The sequence below is a fragment of the Erinaceus europaeus genome, chromosome 3, assembly GCF_950295315.1.
Source record: "Erinaceus europaeus chromosome 3, mEriEur2.1, whole genome shotgun sequence".
In the NCBI taxonomy this organism is placed as follows: domain Eukaryota; kingdom Metazoa; phylum Chordata; class Mammalia; order Eulipotyphla; family Erinaceidae; genus Erinaceus; species Erinaceus europaeus.
The window spans coordinates 17,541,217-17,556,515 of NC_080164.1; the positions used below are offsets into that span (position 1 = coordinate 17,541,217).

At 45.6% G+C, this 15,299-nt stretch overlaps 1 protein-coding gene across 2 annotated transcripts in view; it reads right to left on the bottom strand.

Moving 5' to 3' along the window:
- Positions 1-11,436, bottom strand: part of GTF3C2 (general transcription factor IIIC subunit 2) — a 45,476-nt gene extending 34,040 nt beyond the window's left edge. Inside the window, exon 1 of one of the 2 annotated variants that reach the window (XM_016192328.2) lies at positions 11,232-11,436. The gene's annotated coding sequence lies outside the window, so the exon portion shown is untranslated. The remainder of the gene's footprint in view (positions 1-11,231) is intronic. The other variant, XM_060186744.1, reaches the window with a different exon arrangement.
- Between the last annotated feature and the right edge of the window lie 3,863 nt (positions 11,437-15,299).

Consider the following 15,299-nt stretch of genomic DNA (forward strand, 5'->3'; position numbering starts at 1 on the left):
CACAGCTAATGAAATTGAAACAGTTATCAAAAACCTCCCCAAAAATAAAAGTCCTGGACCAGATGGTTTTACAAATGAGTTCTACAAAACCTTCAAAGAAGAACTAATATCTCTACTTTTAAGTCTTCCAGAAGATTGAAGACACTGGAATACTCCCTTCCAGCTTCTATGAAGCCAACATCACTCTGATACCAAAAGCAGACAGGGACACAACCAAAAAAGAAAACTACAGACCAATATCTCTAATGAACATAGATGCTAAAATATTGAACAAAATTCTAGCCAACTGGATACAGCAGTATATTTAAAGATTGTTCATCATGACCAAGTGGGGTTTATCCCAGGCATGGTTTAATATACATAAATTAATCAATGTGATCCTTCACATCAATAAAAGCAAGACCAAAAACCACATGGTCATATTAATAGATGCAGAGAAAGCCTTTGACAAAATACAACATCCCTTTATGGTCAAAACACTACAAAAAATGGGAATAGATGGAAAACTCAAGATAGTGGAGTCTATATATAGCAAACCTACAGCCAACATCATACTCAATTAAAAACTGGAAGCATTTCCCCAGATCAGGTACTAGACAGGGCTGCCCACTATCACCATTACTATTCAACATAGTGTCGGAAGTTCTTGCCATAGCAACTGGGCAGGAGCAAGGAATTAACGGGCTACAGATAGGAAGAGAAGAAATCAAACTCTCCCTATTTGCAGATGACATGATAGTATACATAGGGAATCCAGCAAGAAGCTTTTGGAAATCATCAGGCAATACAGTAAGGTGTCAGGCTACAAAATTAACAATCAAAAGTCAGTGGCATTCCTCTATGCAAACACTAAGTTAGAAGAAGATGAAATCCAGAAATCAATTCCATTTACTATAGCAACAAAAACAATAAAATACCTAGGAGTAAACCTAACCAAGTAAGTGAAAGACTTGTATACTGAAATATCTGAGTCACTACTCAAGGAAATTGAAAAAAACACAAAGAAGTGGAAGATATTCCATGTTCGAGGTTTGGAAAATTAACATAATCAAAATGAATATACTACCCAGAGCTATATACAAATTTAATGCTATCCCCATCAGGATTCCCACCACATTTCTTAGGAGAATAGGACAAATGCTACAAACATTTATCTGGAACCAGAAAAGACCTAGAATTGCCAAAACAATCTTGAGAAGAAAGAACATAACCAGAGGCATCACACTCCCAGATTTCAAATTGTATTATAGGGTCATTGTCATCAAAACTGCTTGGTACTGGAACATGAATAGACACACTGACCAGTGGAATAGAATTGACAGCCCAGAAGTAAGCCCCCACACCTATGGATATCTAATCTTTGTCAAAGGTGCCCTGACTATTAAATGGGGAAAGCAGAGTCTCTTCAAGAAATGGTGTTGGAAACAATGGGTTGAAACATGCAGAAGAATGAAACTGAACCACTATATTTCACCAAACACAAAAGAAAATTTTAAGTGGATCAAGGACTTGGATGTTAGACCACAAACTATCAGATACTTAGAAGAAGAAAATATTGGCAGAACTCTTTTCCACATAAATTTTAAAGACATCTTCAATGAAACAAATCCAATTACAAAGAAGACAAAGGCAAGCATAAACCTATGGGACTACATCAAATTAAAAAGCTTCTTCACAGCTAAAGAAACCACTGCCCAAACCAAGAGACTCCTCACAGAATGGGAGAAGATCTTTACATGCCATACATCAGACAAGAGGCTAATAACCAGAATAAATAAAGAGCTTGCCAAACTCAACAACAAGACAATAAATAACCCCATCCAAAAATGGGGGGAGGACATGGACAGAATATTCACCACAGGGAAAATCCAAAAGGCCGAGAAACACATGAAAAAATGCTCCAAGTCTTTGACTGTCAGAGAAATAAATGCAAATAAAGACAACAATGAGATACCATTTCACTACTGTGGGAATGTCATACATCTGACAAGATAACAGCAGCAAATGCTGGAGAGGTTGTGGGGTCAAAGGAACCCTCCTGCACTGCTGGTGGGAATGTCAATTGGTCTAACCTCTGTGGAGAACAGTCTGGAGAACTCTCAAAAGGCTCGAAATGGACCTACCCTATAATCCTGCAATTCCTCTCCTGGGGATATATCCTAAAGAACCCAACACACCCATCCAAATAGATCTGTGTACACATATGTTCTTGGCAGCATAATTTGTAATAGCCAAAACCTGGAAGCAACCCAGGTGTCCAACAACAGATGAGTGCTTAGCAAGTTGTGGTATATATATATAATACTACTCAGCTCTAAAAAGTGGTGACTTCACTGTTTTTAGCTGATCTTGGATGGACCTTGAAAAATTCATGTTGAGTGAAATAAGTCAGAAACAGAAGAATGAATACGGGATGATCTCACTCTCAGGCAGAAGTTGAAAAACAAGATCAGAAGAGAAAACACAAGCAGAACCTGAACTGGAATTGGTGTATTGCACCAAAGTAAAAGACTCTGGGGTTTGGGGGAGAACACAGGTCCAAAAAGGATGACAGAGGACCTAGTGGGGGTTGTATTGTTATATGGAAAACTGGGAAACGTTATGCATGTAGAAACTATTGTATTTACTGTTAAATGTAAAACATTAATTCCCCAATAAAGAAATTAAAATAATAATAGGGTGGGTGGGGAGAATACAGGTCCATGAAGGATGATAGAGGACATAATGGGGGTTGTACTGTTATATGGGAAACTGGGGAATATTATGCATGTACAAACTATTGTATTTACTGCTGAATGTAAAACATTAATTCCCCAATAAAGAAATAAAAAGTAAATAAAATAATAACAATAATAAAATTAAAAAGGATTTCTGGCAGCGGGTAGATAGCATAATGGTTATGCAAACAGACTCTCATGACTGAGCCTCCAAAGTCCTAGGTTCAATCCCCCGCACCACCATAAGCCAGAGCTGAACAGTGCTCTGGTTTAAAAAAAAAGGATTTCTGGGGGCAGGGTGGTGGCACACCTGGTTGAGTGAACACAATACAGGGCATAAGGACCCAGGTTTGAGTCCCCGGTACCCACCTACAAGGGGAGAGCTTCACAAGTAGTGAAGCAGTGCTGCAGATGTCTCTGTCTCTCTCATCTTTCTCTCTCCCTTTCCTCTCAATTTCTCTGTCTCTATCCAATATACAAATGAAGATAATTTAAAAAAAATATAGGGGGAGTCGGGTGATAGTGCAGCAGGTTAAGTACACATGGCCCAAAGTACAAGGGCCGACAGAAAGATCCCGGTTCGAGCCCCCAGCTCCCCACCTGCATGGGGAGTCGCTTCACCAGCGGTGAAGCAGGTCTGCAAGGGTCTATCTTTTTCTCTCCCTCTGTCTTCCCCTCCTGTCTCCATTTCTCTCTGTCCCATCCAGCAACGACGACACCAATAATAGCTACAATAATAAAACAAGGGGCGCAGCGGGTTAAGCGCACTTGGCGCAAAGCCCAAGGACCAGCATAAGGATCCCAGTTCAAGCCCCCAGCTCCCCACTTGCAGGGGAGTCACTTCACAGATGGTGAAGCAGATCTGCAGGTGTCTATCTTTCTCTCCCCCTCTCTGTCTTCCCCTCCTCTCTCCATTTCTCTCTGTCCTATCCAACAACAGCGACAACAATAACTACAATAAAACAACTAGGGCAACAAAAGGGAATAAATAAATATTAAAAAAAACAAAGGCAACAAATGGGAATAAATATATATATATATATATATACACACACACACACACACACACACACATAAATTTAAAAGTTAAAAAAAAAAAAAAAGGATTTCCAGGGACCAAGAGGTGGAGCAACAGGTAGAACAAAGACAAATGAATCTCCACTTCCAGGAGAGAAGCTTCAGGAGGTAAACCAGTGCTATAAGGGTCTCTCTTAGTCTCCTCTTTTCCCCTTCCCTCTCAATTTGCCTGTCTCTAGCAAAAAAAAAAAAAAAAAAAGGAAAAATTATGGCTGTCAGGAGCAGTGGATTTGCAGAGATAAAACTGGTAGTGGTAGAAATAATAATAAAATGTAAATAAATGTCTTTCCTGGGGCTGGGCAGAGGATGCAGCTCCTTTGCATATCACTGAGCTTTATTTGCATTTGTAAGGCCCTGAGGTTTATCCCCAGCAAATCCCCGAAAGAGACATTTCTTACCCTATAGCTATAAACAAATCTCCACTTTTTCTTTTTTCTTTTAAGATTTAAGTAAGCACTGGTTGGAGAGCAACAAGACAGACAAAGAGACAGAGATACAGAGAGAAACAAACTATCAGGACGGGGCTGTGGCACACCTGGTTAAGTGCACATACTGCAATGCACAAGGACCCAGGTTTGAGCCCCTTCCCCCTCTCCCCACCTGCAGGGGGGAGAGCTTTGTGAGTGAAGCAGGGCTGCAGGTGTCTCTCTTTATTTCTTCCTTTGTATCTCCCAAACCCTCTTGATTTCTGGCTGTCTCTACCCAATAAATAATAATATAATTTTAAAATTTTTAAGAAGGTCTCAAGAGACAGAACACATGTACACAAGTTAGGGGAAAATATAGACCTTAAGGCAAAAGTACACAATAGTTTTCAGTGACCCAGTTAGTACAGCAAGCAAGTAGAAAGACCTCAAAAAGACAACATAAAGTACTTAATCAAATAGTTTCAACTTAGACCTAGATACTCTCCTCACCTATCTCCTATTTCACTTGCCTCAATCACACCAAGGCTAACCTTGTCAGACAAAGTAAGAACTACAAAAGCTGGATAAAGGCAAGAGCCTGGCACACTTTAATGATGGCTCTTTAGCTTACTACTAGGTCACCTCATCTCTTGGGGCCCTAGTCAGGGAATCCTGGGATTCCCACACAGACAGGAATGGCTTAGACCTATATATATTAGATCCCTCTCTCCACTGTCACTGGTCATCTCCATCAGAAGCACCGTAATGTACCTTTATGGGCCCTTACAGGACTTTGCCCTCAACGTGGATCTACAATGGTAGGAACCGCCCCATTCTTAAAAAGGAAGTTGGATCAAAATCCTTTACCACTAGAGGAAGATGGGTCCAGCAATGAGTGCAGCAGCCTCCAACGTTCCTAGCTAGGACCACAGAATGAGAGCTCAGGCCTACAGGGATGCAGACGTTACACAGGCTCCTGCACTGACTATAGGCCCCAAATCAAATTGGTGGGGTTTACAGTTAACGGTATTTATATACTTTCCCCAGATTTGGGAGCTACTCTTTTCCTTGATCCAGCTTTGTAGTCCTATTTCCAACCCTGACACCATCTTCTCAGATAATACCTTTGGTCCACCTGCATGTTAGCTGTCAGGCTCAGGCAAAAATTAGTAAAGCCATGGGCCCCTTGGAATATACCTAAAATAGACCTACTAACTTTTTCCAAAATGGAGACCCCAAATCTCATCTGCTATATTCTCGCCTCTAGGTTCCAGATTATTAAACAATTTGTTCTTTTTATCTTAATACTTTTTCAGACACCAAGTTACAGATGCTACCATGATGCCAAACTGACTTCCTCAGGCAGACAACCTCACCAATGTACCCTGGAACTCATTTCTCCAGAGACCTGCCCCACCAGGGAAAGATAGAAACAGGCTGGGAGTATGGATTGACCTGCCAATGCCCATGTTCAGTGGAGAAGCAATTATAGTAGCTAGACCTTCCGCCTTCTGCACTCCATAATGATCCTGGGCCAATATTCCCAGAGAGATAAATAGGAAAGTTTCTGGGGCCAGGCAGTAGTGCAGAGGGTTAAGCGCAGGTGGCACAAAGTGCAAGGACTGGTGCAAGGATCTAGGTTCTAGCCCCTGCCTCCCCACCTGCAGGGGAGTCGCTTCACAAGCGGTGAAGCAGGTCTGCAGGTGTCTTTCTCTCCCCCGTCTTCCCCTCCTCTCTCCATTTTTCTCTGTCCTATACAACAACGACATCAATAACAACAGTAGCAATAACTACAACAATAAAACAACAAGGGCAACAAAAGGGAATAAATAAATATTTAAAAAAAAATTTTTTTTTTTAAAGGGGTAAGAATGGCCTCCAGGAGCAGTGGATTCTGTGATGCACGCACCAAGCCCAAGTGATAATCCTGGAGGCAAAAAAAAAAAGGAAAAGCTTCCAGTGAAGGGAATGGGATATGGAACTCTGGTGGTGGGAAATGTGTGGAATTTTACCTCTCTAGGTTATCCTATGGTTTTGTTGATATTTTTTATTTTATAAATAAATTAAATTTAAAAAAATTTAAGAAGAGAGAAACAGAGTATCACTCTGGCACGTGATGCTTGACATCAGCTCAGGATCTCATAGCACAGCTGGTTGAGCGCACACATCACGTGCACAGTGGCAGTGAAGCAATGTTGCAGGCGTCTATATCTCTCTGTCCTGCTACATCTCCCCTTTCCCTCTTCACTTCTCTCACTGTCTCTGTCCAAAATAAAGTATAAAAAACATATATAAATTTTGGGTGGGGGTATAGCATAATGGTTATGCAAAGAGACATTCATGCCTGAGGCTCTCAAGTCCCAGGTTCAATCCCCCATACCACCATAAGCCAGAGCTGAGCAGTGCTCTGGTAAAAAATAAATACATTTTAAGGGAGTCGGGCGGTAGTGCAGTGGGTTAAGCGCAGGTGGCACTAAGTGCAAGGACTGGCATAAGGATCCCGTTTCGAGCCCCCGGATCCCCACCTTCAGGGGAGTTGCTTCACAGGTGGTGAAGCAGGTCTGCAGGTGTCTTTCTTTATCTCTCCCCTTCTCTGTCTTCCCCTCCTCCCTCCATTTCTCTCTGTCCTATCCAACAGTGAACAACATCAACAATAATAATAACCACAACAAGGCTACAACAATAAGGGCAACAAAAGGGGGGGGGAATGGCCTCCAGGAGCAGTGGATTCATGGTACAGGCACTGAGCCCCAGCAATAACCCTGGAGGCAATAAACAAACAAATTATAAATATTTTATAAGGCTGGGTGCCAGCATATGGCTATACAAAATGACTTTCAGTGGGCCGGGTAGTGGCGCACCTGGTTGAGTGCACATGTTACAATGTTCAGGGACCTGGGTTCAAGCCCCCAGTCCCCACCTGCAGGAGGAAAGCTTTGCAAGTGGTGAAGCAGTGCTGCAGGTGTCTCTTTGACTCCCCCTTCCTCTCGACTTCTGGCTGTCTCTAATAAAAAAATAAAGATAATTAAAAAATTAAAAGAAAATAAAAAATAAAGATTAAAAAAAAATTTAAAAAAAGACTTTCAGGACTATGGGTCCTCAGGTTCAGTCCCTAGCACCAGCATACCAGAGCTGAGCAGTGCTCTAATACAAATTAAAAAAAAAAAAAAAATTTTGTATAAAAAGATAAAGGGTACCCCACCAAAAAAAAAAAAGATAAAGGGGGCTGGGTGGTGACATACCTGGTTAACGCACACATCACAGCACGCAAGGACCTGGCTTCAAGCCCCTGGTCCCCACATGCAGGGGGAAATCTTTGTGAATGATGGAGCAGGGCTGCAGGTGTCTCGTCTTTCTCCCTCTTACTTTCTCTCTACGCAATCTATAATTAAATGATTTTTTAAAAAAAGATGAATAAAATTAAATATATTGGGTGAGAGAGATAGTATATTGTTTATGCAAAAGATCTTTGTGCGGGAGTCTCTGAAGTTGCTAGTCCCGTTCCCTGCTCCATTGTCAGCCTGAGCTGAACAGTGCTCTAACAAAAACAAATAAAAAAAATAATATTGGGGAGTCAGGTGGTAGCACAGCGGGTTAAGCGCAGGTGGTGCAAACTGCAAGGACCGGTGTAAGGATCCCGTTTTGAGCCCCCGGCTCCCCACATGCAAGGGAGTCACTTCACAGGCGGTGAAGCAGGTCTGCAGGTGTCTCTCTTTCTCTCCCCCTCCTGTCTTCTCCTCCTCTCTCCATTACTCTCTGTCCTATCCAACAATGACGACAATAATAACTTAACAACTACAACAATAAAAACAAGGAACAAAAAGGGAATAAATATTTAAAATAATAATAATGAATAAAAATAAATCTATCAAGAAAATAAGGGGCCAGTGACTTGGGAGGTGGCACAGTAGCATTAGATTTTAAAGCATGATGTCCCAGGTTCAATTACCAACATCACATGTGCCAGAATGAAATTATGGTTTTCTCTCTCACCCTTCCTCTCCCTCTCAAAAATAAATCTAGAAAGGGAGGGGAAGGTCCAAGTCTCTGGCTGTCAGAGAAATGCAAATCAAGACAACAATGAGATATCACTTCACTCCTGTGAGAATGTCATACATCTGAAAAGGTAACAGCAGCAAATGCTGGAGAGGGTGTGGGGTCAAAGGAACCCTCCTGCACTGCTGGTGGGAATGTCAATTGGTCCAACCTCTGTGGAGAACAATCTGGAGAACTCTCAGAAGGCTAGACATGGACCTACCCTATAATCCTGCAATTCCTCTCCTGGGGATATATCCTAAGGAACTCAACACATCCATCCAAAAAGATCTGTGTACACATATGTTCTTAGCAGCACCATTTGTAATAGCCAAAACCTGGAAGCAACCCAGGTGTCCAACAACAGATGAGTGGCTGAGCAAGTTGTGGTCTATATACACAATGGAATACTACTCAGCTGTAAAAAATGGTGACTTCACCGTTTTCAGCCCATCTTGGATGGACCTTGAAAAAATCATGTTGAGTGAAATAAGTCAGAGACAGAAGGATGAATATGGCAGAAGTTGAAAAACAAGATCAGAAAAGAAAACACAAGTATAACCTGAACTAGAATTGGCATATTGCACCCAAGTAAAAGACTCTGGGGTGGGTGGGTGGGGAGAATACAGGTCCATGAAGGATGATAAATGACATAGTGGGGGTTGTATATTGTTAAATGGGAAACTGGGGAATATTATGCATGTACAAACTATTGTATTTACTGTTGAATGTAAAACATTAATTCCCCAATAAAGAAATAAATTAAAAAAAAAAAAGGGAGGGGAAGGAAAGGAAGAAGGGTGACTGGGAGGTGGCATGCCCGGTAGAGTGCACATACAACAATGTGCAAGGACCCAAGTTCAAACCTCTGGTCCCCACCTACTGGAAGGAGACTTCACAAATGGTGAAGCAGGGGGCCAGGCAGTAGGGCACCACGTTGAGCAGAGACACATTACCATGTGCAAGGACCCAGGTTTGAGTCCCTGCTCCCCACCTGTGGGGGGGGGGGGATGGGGTGCTTCTGGAATGGTGAAATGGTGCAGTAAAGCAGGGCTGCAGGTGTCTATCTTTCTCTTTTTCTATTTCTTTTCCCCTCTCAATTTCTCTGTCCTATCAAATAAAATAGAAATGAAAATACAAGGAAAATAATGCCCACTGGGTGTGGTCTGGGAGGTGGCGCAGTGGTAAAGCTTTGGACTCTCAAGCATGAGGTCCCGAGTTGGATCCCCGACAGCATATGTGCCAGGGTGATGTCTGGTTCTTTCTCTCTCCTCCTATCTTTCTCATGAATAAATAAATAAATAAATAAAATCTTTAAAAAAAAAAAAAAGCCACTGGGAGTGGTGGATTTGTAGTGCTGGCAAGGAGCCCCAGCGATAAGCTTGGTGGCAATCAAAAAGTAAATACTGAAGCAGTACCACAGTGTGTTTCTCTCTCCATCTTTATCTCCTCCTCCCCCTCTCAATTTCTGTCCCATCAAATCAAAGCGAAAAAATGGCCGCCAGGAGCAGGGGATTCATCATACAGGCAGTGCTCCAACAATAATCCTGGTGACAACTAAGGGGAAAAGATAAAGAAATTTTAATAATTTTTATTCATTTTGCATAAACAGAGGAAAGGGGGAGGTAGAGAGAGGGGAGGGAGGGGAGAGGGGGAGGGGAAGAGAAGGAAATACATCTGAAACACCGCTCCACTGCTCATGAAGCTTACCCCTTTGAGGTGTGTAGGAGGGGATTGAACCTGGGTCCTTGTACTTGGTAATGTGTGTGCTCAATCTGGTGCACCAACACCAGGAATTTTTTTTTTTTTTTAAGAAAAGAAATAGCAGCAGCAGGGGCTGGGTGAGAGCAGGATAATGGTTATGTAAGATTTCATGCCTCTGAGTCCTCGGGGTTCCAAATTCAATCCCGTCACCACTATATGCCTGAGCTGAGCTATCCTCTGGTAAAAATAAAATAAAATAAAGTAGTGATGCCATAGTAGATAAAGCCCTGGACTTTCAAGCATAGGGTCCTAAGTTCAAACTCCAGCATTGCGTGTGCCAGGGTTACACTCTGGTTCCTTCTCCTCCTCTCGTTAATAAATTAGAGAAAAGGAAAGAACAGAAGGTTCTCTGAGGATAAGATGGCTCAGGTGCTTGCCTTCCATGCATAAGGCTCTAGGTTCGATCCCCAGCACCACATGGGACAAAAGACGAAAGAGTAGGTGGTGGCGGGACACTGCTTTTCTTTCTCTTTATACAACAACAACAACAACAATAATAATAATAATAAACAGGCCAGTTGACAAGAAAACGAGTCAAGACGACTCCAGTTTGTGTAACAGCGTGCCTGGGAGGCATCGCTCACTAGCCCAGTGAGTCAGCAGGCAGGGGTGGGGTTCCACTCGCCACCTCTGCCCGCCCCAGCCCACAGGCAACTCGCCGCGGCGGCGTGAAGGGACCAGACCGGGAAACGTAACTGGCCCTCGGCTGCGCCAATCGGGGAGCAGCGCGCCGGGCACAACCCCCGGGGTTAGCAGAGCCTCGGGAGGAAGAGGCCGGAGTCGGCGCCCAGAGGAGGGAGGCCCGCGGCCGCTTCCAAGGGAGCTCGCCTGCCCTCCTCCCTCGGGCCAGGGCGTGGGCGCCGCTTTCACCTCCAGCCCGTGCGAGTTGTGCCCGACTGAGGACCGCTCTAGGCTCGCGGGTCCGGGGGACGCGATGGCGGCAGGGCCGGGCCGGGCCGGGCGCCCCGACACCGGGCTGCGGCCTCGGCGCCGCGCGGGGGGCGGCGGGCTGACCCGCGGTCGGCGGAGATGGGGGCTGCTCGACTGCCACGGTGGGGACGGCGGCGGGGCAGGGTGGACCGGGCGGCCTCGCAGGTGCCGGGAGTGGCGAGGCCGGGCGGGGAGGGAGCAGCCGAGGCAGGGGCGGACTCCCTTTATCTCAGAGCTCCCAAAGGCCCCCGGGGAGGAGGAATCCGGGTGCCCCCCGCACACCCCGAGGCGGCACACTCACCCTCACCCAAGTCCTTCCGGAAGTCCAAGTTCGAAGATGGCGCCGCCTGTCTGGTCGCGGCTTTATGACGAAACGAGGGGCTCCTTTTCATCGCCAGCCTGCCCCGCCGCCCCTCCCCCTGGGTGCACAAGGTAAACACGTGAGCGCCGTGGGGACTTTGTGCCCGCCGACCCGGCCGCCTAGACTCCGAGTCCCGGCATGCAGCGCGGCGAGGCCCCAGCCCGGGCGCAGCGGGCGCGTCCAGGGCTCCCGGGCGCGGGCGACGCCGCTCGGCCTGCCGGGACTGGCAGTGCGACCGACGTGCGCCGACGGACGCTGCGCGGGCGGGGGTCGCCGCCCCTCCGCCGCCTCCGGCCTGGGGATGCCGGGCCCTGACTTTCCGGAAAGACTGGCTGGCTGGGGCGGGAGATGGAGTCTTCACCTGCGCGCGACGGAACACAGAGCCGGACACAAAGGGTTGCTAGCCGCCGGCTGTGCCAGGATGGCTGACCCGGCCAGGAATCCGGGACGGGCCTGGGACACAATGCAAAGGGGGCTTGCAGGGAGGACAAGGAAGGAAAGAGACCTGAATAGAAAAACCTGGCCTGGGGCCCGGGTCATAGCTGTGGCCCTTCTCCCTGGGAAGTGGGATGAGAGTGGAAAAAGAAAACTCTGGGTCAGGAAGTTAGCTTAACGGTTATGCAAAAAGTCTTCATGCCTGAAGATGCCAAGCCCCAGGATCTGACTCCAGCACCGCCATGAGCGGGAGCCTGAATAGTGCTCTGATTCAAGATAAGAAAAGCACACATTTTTTACCTTACTGAGGGTGTGTGTGCGAGTGAGAGCAGAGATCAAAGGATCAAACTCAGAATTACACACTTACAAAGAATGTGCTCTAGATAGCGTAATGGTTATGCAAAGAGACTCTCATGTCTGAGGCTCCAAAGCCCCCGGTTCAATCCCCTGCCCCACCATAAGCCAGAGTTGAGCAGTGCTCTGATAAAAAAATAAAGAATGTGCTTTAGCTGTGAGCAACATCCCCAACCTCCAGGCTATGGAAACACCCAGCTCTCACATAGGGAAGTCCAGGTGTCAATACAGATAAGTAGATGGACAGGAGGAACCTGCCCGTCCACTTTAGGAAAATAATGCATTTCCTTTGGTCTGATAGGCCCGGTAAAACCTCCATCCCCCAACCCCTTTTACTTGCTGTTTTCATTCATAAAAGGCCTGAAGTCAGGAGTCAGAGGGAGCACAGGGGTTAAGCGTTAACGCAAAGCTCAAGGACCTCAAGGACCGGCACGTTAAGGATCCGGGTTCAAGCCCCCAGCTTCCCACCCGCAAAGGAGTCGCTTCACAGGTGGTGAAATAGGTCTGCAGGTGTCTGTCTTTCTCTCCCCCTAAATATCTTCACCTTCTCTCTTCTCCATTTCTCTCTGTCCTATCCAACAACCACGACATCAATAATAACTACAATCATAAAACAAGGGCAACAAAAGGGAATAAATAATTTTTTTTTAAAAAAAAGAGATACAAATGGTCCACAGACACATGAAGAAATGTTCCATTTATCATTAGAGAAATGCAAAAAAAAAAAAAAAAAAAAAAAAAGGCCTTTAGTCTTTTCAAAGTAGTTGTCAGCCAATCTTTTTGCTCCTCAGTTTGTAATTTCCTCTCACCTGGGGGATTAGCCTAGAACAAGAGCAGTTCAGGAAGTAATGTGGTCATCTCATGCTTCCACAAAGGAGGACCGGCTATGTTCTGTCACTGTTGAAATATCAGTATGTTGTCCAACTTTTTCAACATAATGCAAATTGTTCCTCTTTAGCCTATAAATATACCCCTACCACAAACCTTCCTGCTTTGCTTGTTCTCTCCCAGCCAAATCTTCAACCCTAATTTTGACATTCCCCCCCCCTTTCAATGGTATTATTTTTATTTAAGCTAACAGAAAAAAAGTGGGACTGGAAAATAACTTGTAAATAGCCTGTAAAATTTATATTTTACCATGTGGGAGAACCCAAGTTCGAGCTCCCTAAACTCCATGTGGGAGCATCATGCAAGTGGGAAGCTTCATGAGAGAAAGAGCAAATGCTGTAGTGTCTCTGCTCTCTGTCTCTCACCCACTCAGATAAAAAGAGAAGAAGGCCAGCAAGTGGAGCACCCAGTTAAGCTCACATAGTACTATGCTCAAGGACAAGGGTTAGAGCCCCCATTTCCCATCTGCTGCAGGAATACTTCACAAATGGTGAAGCAGGTCTGCAAGTGCCTGTCTTTCTCCTTGTCTGCCTCCCCTCTCCTCTCAATTTCTCCTGTCGAATAAAATGGGGGGGGGATGGCAGCCTAGGGGGTTCATTGTGACCAAACTGAGCACAGTGATAATCCTGAAAGAAAAAAAAAGAGAGAAGAGTACTCTGGAAGCAGTGGGAAAATTGTGCAGGCACAGAGCCTTGAAAGCAACAACTACAACAAAAAAAACTAGAGAAAGAATAATCTTCTTCTAGCGTTTGCCCTTTTTCCGTAGCCAGTCAGCAGCGTCAGGTTGAGCCTGATGTAAAGTTTCGAGACCTCCTTTGAATCTGGAGAGGTGGCAGTTGTTGACTATGTGGGTCATAGTCTGTCTGTAGCCGCAGGGGCAGTTCGGGTCGTCTCTGGCTCCCCAGCGATGGAACATAGCGGCGCACCGGCCATGGCCTGTTCAATAGCGATTGAGGAGGGCCCAATCATAACGTGCTAGGTCAAAGCCGGGTTGACGCTTGCAGGGGTCTGTGATGAGGTGTTTGTTCTTTACCTCAGCTGACTGCCAACTCTGTTTCCAAGAGTCTGGAACAGAGAAGTTCAGTGTAGGCGTAGGGGACCAGATTGGGTGACGAGATGTCAAGCGTTGGACAGGGTGGGCGAAGATATCCGCGTATATTGGCAGGTCCAGTCGAGCGTAGACGTGGGAAATGAACTTAGATGATGCCGCATCCCGACGAATATCTGGCGGGGCGATGTTGCTAAGAACTGGCAGCCATGGAACCGGGGTGGAACGGATGGTTCCAGAAATTATCCTCATGGAGGAATATAATTTGGAATCGACCAAGTGGACATGGGGGCTACGGAACCATACTGGGGCACAGTATTTTGCAGTGGAATAGCATAATGCCAGAGATGATGATCTCTGTAGTGTGGAAGCACTCACGCCCCATGAGGAGCTGGCCAGTCTTGCAATGATGTTATTCCTCACGCCCACCTTTGCTGCAGTTTTTATGAGATGTTCGTGAAATGACAGAGTGCGATCGAGAGTAACGCCAAGATAGACTGGCTGGGCTTCATGCCGGATTCTCGTATCGCCAAGCTGCACATTAAGCTCACGCGAGGCCGAGGCATGGTGTAGATGGAAAACAGATGATACCGTTTTTGCAGTGCTAGGGATTAGTTGCCATTTTTTACAGTAATCAGATATCAGAGACATGTCTTTCGTGTTTCCTCAAGGACGTCGAACTTGGATGCCTGAGTTACACAGCAGATGTCATCGGCGTAGATGAACTTCCTTGAAGAAGTTTCTGGGAGGTCATTGATGTAAATATTAAATAGCGTAGGAGCCAGAACAGAGCCCTGGGGGAAGCCACTTGAGACAAGTCTGCATCTGCTAGACTTGTCACCCAGATGCACCCGGAATCTTCTGTTTTGGAGAAGAAACGATATAGTGTTGGCCACCCATGGAGGCAGGCATCTTGAGATCTTGACTAGGAGACCACGGTGCCAGACTGTGTCATAGGCTGCTGTGAGATCAACAAAGACAGCACCCGTCTTTAAATTCTTCTGGAATCCATTTTCAATGTAAGTTGAGAGGGCCAGGGCTTATTCGCAGGTAGATCTTCCTGGGCGGAAACCAGCTTGGGCGGGTGATCGGAATTTCTCTGTAAGAGGAGAAATTCGTGACAGAAGCAGCCTCTCAAGGAGTTTGTAACACACGGAGAGGAGAGAAATTGGTCTATAGCTGGCGGCCAGTGTTGGGTCTTTCTTTGGTTTCAAAATAATATAAATAATATAAACCAGTCTTTCAATTTCTAAATAATTTCGCCTGCTTTTCTCCCCCCCCCA